At 34.3% G+C, this 9,902-nt stretch overlaps 1 pseudogene; it reads right to left on the bottom strand.

Annotated features, from left to right (window-relative positions):
* Nucleotides 1-7,931: 7,931 nt before the first annotated feature.
* LOC105530386 lies at nucleotides 7,932-9,138 on the bottom strand (annotated as a pseudogene).
* Between the last annotated feature and the right edge of the window lie 764 nt (nucleotides 9,139-9,902).

The following is a 9,902-nucleotide window of genomic DNA, read 5'->3' as shown; positions in this document are numbered from 1 at the left end:
ACATAAGCATAAGTAAATATTGATCCATATTTCATACCATTCAAAGTGTGTTATAATTATAATTTAGCTAAGAAAATTGTGACAGATGAAGTCTTGATTGACAGGACAGATAAATTACTATTGCTAACTTACGTCAACAATAAAATTAAACCTATTTAAGAGTAAAAATATCAGAAAGGGAAAAGATTTCACTAAACTAAGAATAATGTATGTAAGACACATAGATAAAATAATAACACCAGAAAAGGAGATACAAAGAGAAAAAGCTTTAAATTAGATCAAAGAGTTTTCTAAAAGGAAATGTCATCACTTTATAAAAGAATGTCTTCTTATTCCAGTTGTTTTCAAGTTTACTTTTAGTCATGGAATTCTTTATTCAAGGGAAGTCTTAAGTAGAACTAGAAACAAATAACTCTGGTTGAAACCAGGATAAAGGGCCAACCACCACATTAACTTATCACTCTCCACCCCACCTTACTACACATACACAGAAACATCTACCATGAGATGCATATAATACTTTTAAAAGACTCTAAGTTGCACTCACTAGGTTCTTCGTGTGAATGTGGGAGAATTTGTTTAGGGTGGACAGAATTGTGAATCATCAGCATGCACATTTTTAGCTTAACTAGATGTATTATTTCCTAGGTCTACTATAAAAAAAAATCTCAAATTTGGGGACCTAATGGAAAAGAAATTTATTGTCTCATTTTTTGGGAGGCTAGAGGTCCAAAATCAAGGTGTTGCCACAGTCGTTCTTCCTGTAAACACTAGCAGGAAGGGTGGATGCTGTCTTGCCCCTTCCCACTTCTAGTAACCCCAGATGTTCCTTACTTGAGGAAGCATAACTCCAATCTCCACCTCCTTCTTCACCTAGCATTCTCCCTGGGTCTTTGTGTCTGCACACAGCCATCTTCTCATGTGGATATCAGTCCTGTTGGATTAGGGGCCCACCCTAATCTAGTACGGCATCATATTAACTAATTATATCTGCAATCACTGTATTTCCAAATAAAGTCACATTATGAGGTGCTGGAGATAAGGATTTCAACATGCCTTTTCTGGGGTGAACACAGCTCAACACTAAATAATTCCAACTTTTTCTTTCACTTTGTTGTGCCAATGTTCACTCCATTATAATAACAATGTATTAAGAGTTTGGTTGTTTTGGGGTGCTAAGCATTATTAGATTTTATCATTATGTCTAACCTCATGGCTACAAAATGATACTTAACTGTTGCATTCTTCTAATTACTAGTGAAATGAAACATCGTTTTATATGTGTAATGAGCATTCTAGTTTCTTCATTTGTAGATTATTTATTCACATATTTTGTCAATTTTTCTGTTGGTTTGTTTGTAATTTTTCATGGATTTGGAGAAAGTGTTTATAGCTTCCAGATACTAATGGTGGCTACTTAAATGTCTGCTATAGTTTACATATTTAACAATGAAAGCTTAATTTTTACTACAACTCACTTACTCTATTAAGCTAAAAAGGTAGAAATGACAAGTTGGGGATAGAGAGGCAATACACAGCATTTGTCAACTATGGAGGGAGTGTTGAAATTGTATTGTTTTACAAAATCCAAGATATTCCATTACACATGCATGTACAAACGCACACAGGCACACACACACACGTACACACAGATGTACAAACACTCATAAACTGCTGATTATTCTTACTCAAAAGGTGAAATTGCTGTTTCCAGGCAAGTAGCAAAGCTTCACATCATGCCAGGCCCCTTAGCAGAGAACCCAGAGGGATTTTCCATGACTTAGAATAAGATCAAGACAAGCTTCAGTAACTAGTTTCAAACAATTTCCTCTATTCATCATACAAAACATTATTGCAGAACTAATGAAATAATCTGAGTGTCAACATGCTGGGAAATAACTGAAGACTGAAGGAAAGAAGAACAACTTAAGGAACTACATGGAGGAAGCCATCAATAGGAAATCTACAATTTTATGATGGATAAAAACCAGCTTACCTTTAGAGTTTACTCTATTTGCAAACATCTAGGATTATGACTGGAAGAGGGAATGCAAATATCTAAGAATAAAAAGTGGTTGTTTTCACTTTATGCTCAGGAGGATTTTATACATAATCACTTTTTGGAGTATAATTTGTTCATTTATAAAAGTATGTATATATGTTCAAACCTAAAACAGAAAAAACATGCAGTCACACTACTTACACTGAAATGACTTTCTTTCAGGTTTGTTCCACATATAATTTTTATGTCTATTTCTTTTGGTTAACTGGTATGTTCCTTAGAATAACCTAGGTTATATTGCACTAACAATTTAACTTTGATATCTAAGGGTCTTAATATAATGAAGTTACATTTCTTGTTAACTGTGAATGTCCAGTACATTGTATTTTGCCCTACTTCACACAATCTCCAACTGACGGAAGCTTAACTACGGAAAATGTGGTTTCAGAACACCTTTTAGTGGCAGAAGGAGAATATTGGAAAATCTCAGAGAGATGTTTCTGTTCACATTTCATGGAAAAAAACTAGTCAAAGGCCACACACCACTGCAAGGGTGCTGGGAGTAGTAGTTTCCCCTAAGCCCAAGAAGAAAACAGAACTGGATATTGGTAAGCATTATAATGGCTACCAGAGCTAATGTGCTTTGTTTTCTTTTTGTTTTGGAGCAGTGGTGTTTTCTCTTGGTAATAGTTTCTGAGGAATTTTGACTTATATCTTTTTATCTTACCCAACCCAAATTTGTCTCAGAATTGCTGGGAATTTCCACATGTAATACTATGTTGGCACTATTTATTCTAAGCATATTACTTGTTAAATCCTTTCTGAAAAGGATCAGCTTAATATACTAGGAATTGAGCTGATAGATATGACCAGAAAGCAGCCCTGGAAGGTAGCAGGAAGGCAGCACCCCATGCTCACAAATTTTTGTGAATTCACCATTACAGAATTTTCAGTCCCAGTATTTCAACAAAACAGGAGTCCCTCAGCTTGAATATTAGAAAGTAATGCTTCTTAAATTATTATTAGTCTGAATTTGATTCCTCCCCAACAATGTGGTCATTTGCATTTGATTTAATTTTTCAGTAAACATGTAGCCCTTTCTTCTCTCCTATAAAGAAAACTTAAATAGCCATAAAAAATATTGAAATAATCCAAAGTTAGATAGGGTAGGAAAAGTCAGTTTCAGGTTTAATGTCAAATGTGCATTTTCACAACTTTGGGGGCAAAGGAAACCAAAATTTAAATCAAATTTGAAAAATAAAGTTATTTTTTAAAATCTATTCTATACATTTTGAGAATTTTTTTAATGCAAAGGTTTGATAGACAGCCATACTTTTATCATTGGACACAGTGATCATTACTCATAGACCTGCCTAGCATCTTACAAGGGATATTTCATTTCAATTTTGATCTCTGTTTTTTATACATACACTATACACTACTTTCATTTGAGTAGAAGAGAAGTTATAATGTACTGATCATGCACTTAGGGGTTTTGTCACTGAAATTTTAAAATATTCTTAGTTCAAACTGATTGTATTTGGCTTCAGGGCCCAGTATTAATACCATCTCTATCACAATGTCTTAGAATTCACTAGAAGTAATTGCATGTTTGTTCTTTTGTCATAGCCCTTTGTCAACTAACTCCTCTAATAAATAATTACCTTTTTTAGGTTGAGTGCTGTTTTTCTAACCTCATTGATTCTAAACTCCTCGAGAGCAGAACATATCTTTTATTTAATGCTGCCAAAAACCCTACATTAGCTTCCCATAGTTTTGTAGTAACAAATTACCACAAAGTTAGTGGCTTAAACCAACAGAAATTTATTCTCTCCAACTTCTAATTTATTCTCCTCAATTCCGGAAGTCTGAAATCACTGAGCCAAAATCAATGTCATCAGAGTCACACCTTCTTTGGAGTCTCTAGGAGAGAATCTGTTCCCTGACCCCCTGGCTTCTGGTGGCTGTCAGCTTCCTTGACTTGAGGCCACATCACTCCAGTCTCTGCCTCCATAGTCACATTGCCTCCTCCTTTTCTGAGTGTCTCTAATTTCCCTCTGCGTCTCTTTTAGGAGGACACTTGTGATGGCATTTAGGGTTTCCCTGGATAATCTCTTCATCTCAAAATCCTTATCAAGTCTACAAAGAGCTTTTTTTCCAAATAAGGTTGTATTCACAGGTTCCAGGGATTAGAACATGGACAGATCTTTGGGATCGATTGTCAGCCTATCACATATCCCAACTCTTGCCCAGCTTGGAGTACAGTCCTCAAGTACCCAGTAAACCTTTGTTGATTTGAAAAGTAATATCTTGACGGCAGTAATTTTCTATCTGTCTCTGCAGTTGTGACATCTTTTATCTCTACTTTTCCTGGGTTATTTCTTCTTCTGTGGACTGACTGCTTTGCTCACCATCAAAATCAATCTAAAATGGCATCCTTAATCTTGGCACATGCAGAATTTTCCACTTCAATTTTCCACAGATTATTGATTCATTCTCTCCATGACTTTACTCTGGAATTTGTGAGTGAGACAATCTAACTGGCCCACTCTCTGTCCAGTGTTGAATTGCTCACCCAAGGCAGCTTCTGTCAAAAGGAAGAGCCCAAAATTTTGCTGATTCTCTATTAAGAGAGAATATATGGGGGAGGAGATACAACTGGTACCTCTACTACAGGGGAGGCACAGGAGAAATACTTTCTTAATCTTTGGTATGTAATATTAACTTTAGTCTTCATGTTTGCTAATCAGGGTTTTAGGACCTGGGTTAAAGAAAATTTAGTGAGTCACACTTTATCTTTGTTTTCTATGCTTTACCTCTAGAAATTACTTTTTTTTCCTTTGATGGCCAACAAGTTTAAAACTTGTAAACTCTTACGAGCTCCGAGCAAGACACCCAATTGTTTCTTACCCTAGTTTAATCTCTAACTCTATATGTGACATCTTTTGGCAAAATACTATACATTTCTTCTAGTTCTAATTGTCTAAACTTCAGCAGAGAAAACTTGTGTCTTTTTTTAGAATTTTCAGATATGTTCTATCAGACTTTTTTACTTTTCGTAAAAGATAAAAGAATTTCATATGTAACATCAAAACAAACTGCATTTTGTAAGACTTATCAAATAATATTCTCTGAGAGATTTGCATAGTATATAGACAATTGTAATTGCAAACTAATTTCACCAATATTATATCCCAAAGAAGATTTTATACATTTGTAAACTGTAACATTTGTCATTTTAAATTGTATTAAGAACATTTAACATGAAATCTGCCCTTTTAACTCACTTTTAAGCATACAATACAGTATTGTTAACTGTAGACACAATGTTGTAGAGAAGCTCTCTAGAACTTACTCATCTTGCATAATGGAAACTCTAACTTCATTGAATGGCAACTCCCCTTTTCCCACTTCCACTAGTCCCTGGCAACTACTATTCTACTCTCTCCTTCTATAAGTTTGTTTATTTTAGATATCTCATATAAGTGGAATCACACGGCATTCGTCCTTCTGTGACTGGTTTATTTCACTTAGCATAGTGTTCTCCAAGTTTATCCATGCTGTTGCTATTGCAAGATTTCCTTCCTTTTTGAGGCTGAAAAATATTCCACCGTGTGTGCTTGTCACATTTTCTTTATCCATTCATCTGTCAATAAATGCTTACGGTATTTCATATCTTGGCTATTGCTAATAACGCTGCAATGAACATGGGAGTTCAAATATCTCTTCAATGATCTGATCTCAGTTTTTTGGTTAAATATCCAGAAGAGAAATTTCTGTATTATATGGTAGTCCCATTTTTAAATTTTTGAGGAACCTCCATATTGTTATCCATAGCAGTTGCACTACTTTACATTCCTACCAACACTGCACAACGGTTCCAACTTCTCCACATCTTTACCAACATTTATCTTTATATATACATACTTATAAATATATATAATGGGCATAGAAACAGGTGTGAGCTGATATCTCACTGCAGTTTGATTTGAATTTTCCTGATTAGTGATGTTGAGTGCTTTCTCATATACCTGGACTTTTGTATGTCTCCTTTGGAAAAATGTCTATTCCAGTCATTTGCTCATTTTTAAATTGAGTTATTAGCGTTTTTCCTATTAAGTTGTAGGAATTCCTTATATAGTTTTGATATTAATCTTTCGCTATACCTATGGTTTGCAAATCTATTCTCCCTTTCCATAGGTTGCCTTATCAACTCTTGAGTGTTTCCTTTGCTGTGAAGTTTTTAGTTTGATGTGGTCCCACTTGCTTGTTTTTGCCTTTGTTGTCAGTGCTTTTACTGTCATATCCAATAATCACTGCCACAACCAATGTCATGAAGCTTTTCGGGAATGTTGCATCTTAATGTATCATTCTCCACTAACTTGAGCAACTTCAAACTAATGTAAAATATACTTTTAGTAAGCAATTAAGAAGTAATATAAATTTCTAAATGAATGCATTTTATTGTCTCTCCTAAGCAAATTGTGAAATCCAAAAATCGAAACAGAAACAAAGGAAAAAAATAGAGAAGTTCTGTCTTGTTGCTGCCAACAGGCTGGAAATCCCCTTTAAGAAAATAGTTTAAACTTAAGAAAGCAGCTGGAAGCATTTAGATAGTCCAAGACATTTCAACATTCCTTGTAGACTGTCATTTAAAAAGGATTTTTAATCATGTTTTAAAAAGAAATAAAGAGTGGGTTTATCAGCAAAGTGACTTTTTGAAAAATTACTTTTTTATTTGTAATCAAAGCAGAGATTATAGATACTTGGCTTTAGACAAAACATTTTCTCCTAAACCTTCAAGAAAATATCTCTGATTTATGTCTGCTGCTTCACTCATCCCTGCCCTCATTTTCAAAGCAATATAAGGCAGGGTGATGGAAGGGTGTTAATCTGACAGATATTGAACCAGTAATTAAGTAAAAAATGTTTACAGCATTTCCTCTGAACATTTTATGTATGTTTTTGTCTGCTATTTTACAGTTTGGACTTTTTAAAATAATGTTTTCCCAAGAGACTCATAAGCTTCTTTCTTAAAATGCTTCCACCCTTTTTGTTTAATTCCTCTCAAATTTTCCCAGGACATTCTTTTGCTCCCTGAAAGCACAGAAGTTAATTTTAGAGAAGTTAGTTAGCTTTCAATGGATGAGAGCTGTCCTGGTCACGCAGCACCCCCATGTTCATTGCAGCATTAATAGCCAAGATATGAAAACAGCCTGTGTGTCCATCAATAGATGGATGCATATAAAATATAGTATACATATACACCCACACACATATATACACAATGGAATACTATTCAGCCATTAAAAAAAAAAAAAAAGCAAGAAAATGCTGCCTTTTCCAACAGCATGGATTATACTAAGTGAAATAAGCCAGACACAGAAAGAAAACTACTGCATGATGTCACTTACATGTAGAATTTTTGAAAGTCAAACTCACAGCAGCAGAGAGTAGAAGGGTAGTTACCAGAGGCTGGCAGGGTAGCGGGGCAGTGGAAATGAGATGTTATTCAAAAGGTACAAACTTGCAATTACAGGATGAATAGTTTTGGGGATCTAACATAAAGCATGGCAACAACAGTTAATAATATTGCCTTGTATATTTGAAATTTTCTAAGAGAATAGACTTTTTTCTTTTTATATAGTATACATTTTATTAGTTTGTACAAATATATTCTCATATTACAAACGCAATTGAGTGCATGCATCTTCCTTTGATATTTGAATCATTTGAAATAACAAATAGAACTATACATTCAAAAGAATCCTCATTTGGATAACAAAAAAAGTTAAACAACAAAAAAAAACTTTTCTATTCTTACAAGTGAACACTGAAGTAGATTTAATTTGGCTTTCATTTTAAAAGACCCCAAAACCAAAAGCAGCTTAAAAACTAATTAAAATGGATTTAAAATTTGTTTACCAAGCTATTGGTCTCTAGTATCATTTTCTCTTTTCTGTTGTTTTGATGCAGGTTCTTTTTTGTCTGTTTCTTCTCTCCCTCTTTTCACTGGTCCACTTGCACCATTTTCATCATGTTCATCATCACTAACAAATTTCATTTTCTTGCCCTGAAACTGTACTTCTCCTTTAGCAAACTCAGGCTAGGCAGCTTTATTGCCCTTTCCTTTTAAATCTGTGACCTTTTGACTTCCATTTGTTTGGGGATTCGTGTTGGTCTTTTTATGATTTTTTCAATGCTTCTTTTTCCACCTGTCCTTCTAGTACTTCCCAAGTCACTTCTTTGTTCCTTAATTGTAGATTACCACTATTTGCATCTTTGGCTTTTCCCAACACTTCCTCAACTTTTTCTTTAAATCAAATTATTCCCTCTTTTGCACCTCTGACAAAGTCATCCATTTTAGTTCACTATGATTTGAGAAAAGGATGTGTGAACCTTCTCTACAGGTCTGATCATCTAAGTCATCCAAAAATTTCAGCAAGCATCCAATCTTTTCTCTCAAGAGATTCCATTTCAGCATCTTCTAGCTTTCATTTTCCTTCTTGCTCTTGTTTTGCTCTTAATTTATCCTCCATATTACTTTGTTGCCTTTCTTCACTTTTTTCAGCAAAGTAATATTTCTTGAAAAGTATTAGTAGACTGTGTTTTTGTACTTCTGGCTAGGGGTCTCTACAAACTTTTTAGCAGATTCATTGTTACCAAACACAGCAAACATTGATCCTTTAAATGCTTTATGCAATGTTCTTCTCATCAGGATAGTTAGTACTTGACCTCTATCTTCTAATCATTCTTTTATGTCATCAACAGTTGCATCAGTTGGGAAGCCTTTGATATAAATAGATGTTTTTTACATCATTTTTATACTCATCGGTCACTTCAAGGAGGAGTTTACTTAGAGACATTCTGATTTTAGTTTTATCTTCACTGATTTCCATGAGTTCTGCCTTGGATTTCCTCAATGCTTCCACAGTTACACTAAAGTCTGTCGTGAGATGGTTTAACCTGTTGAATTTTATCAATATCTCCAAAGGTACCCAGCCTTCATTCAGTTTGACCCATTCCTTTAAAAATTTGTCCCATGGCAAATTGAAGTCTCCAAATTAATACTCAATTTGATGACAGAATTTGGCCTTCAGACCAGCATTTTCAGCCACCGTGGTATTCTTTAACATCCTAGTCCTGCAGAGTCAAGCCACAAGCTCACAAGCAACAGTAACATCTTGACTTCCCCTGAGTAGCTCTTAAGTGTTCTTACCACACACAGAAAAAAAGGTAATTATGTGAGGTAACAGTGTCAGGTAACTTGATAGTAGTCATCATTTTGCAATGCATACATATGTCAAATAACCATGTTATACACCTTCAATATATACAATTTTTGTTGATGAATTGTACCTCAATGAAACTGGAAAAAATATTTTAATAAAGTAAAATAAAATTTGCATTTCTGATTTTATGAACCTGTCTTTTACTCTAGGAAGGCCAGGTCGGGGTGGGGGAAGAGAGGAAAGAATGACCTCTTTTTCTTACTCATCCATATAATTTCTTTATGTTGAAAATGTCTTCCTAATGCTTATTTTTGTTTTACTTATCTTAAAATGGAAAGATTTTAATATAATCAAATAATTTAGTATTTTCCTTTATAATATCTACATAAAAGGCAAAAGAAGGGAGGAAATATGAAAATGAATGAGATTCAATTTAATAGAATTTGGCAAAAATAGCACCTTTTTCTTTTTAAATGATATTTGCTCTAGTATATGTGCGTATTTGCTTATGTTTGTAGCTGATACCAGTTCTTGAGGTAAAGAAATTATTTCAGGTCTTGCCTATGATGGGTATCTTTGTAAGATCACTCTAAGTCCAGAGGAAGTTTTCTCAATTATGCAGGTGTAATATCTCCACAGTCATCTCATTTCAGGAGAAAAAAGCATAA

Source organism: Mandrillus leucophaeus, unplaced genomic scaffold, assembly GCF_000951045.1.
Source record: "Mandrillus leucophaeus isolate KB7577 unplaced genomic scaffold, Mleu.le_1.0 Scaffold818, whole genome shotgun sequence".
NCBI lineage: Eukaryota > Metazoa > Chordata > Mammalia > Primates > Cercopithecidae > Mandrillus > Mandrillus leucophaeus.
Note: the sequence above shows the minus strand (reverse complement) of the source record. Positions and strands in the feature narration are given on the sequence as shown.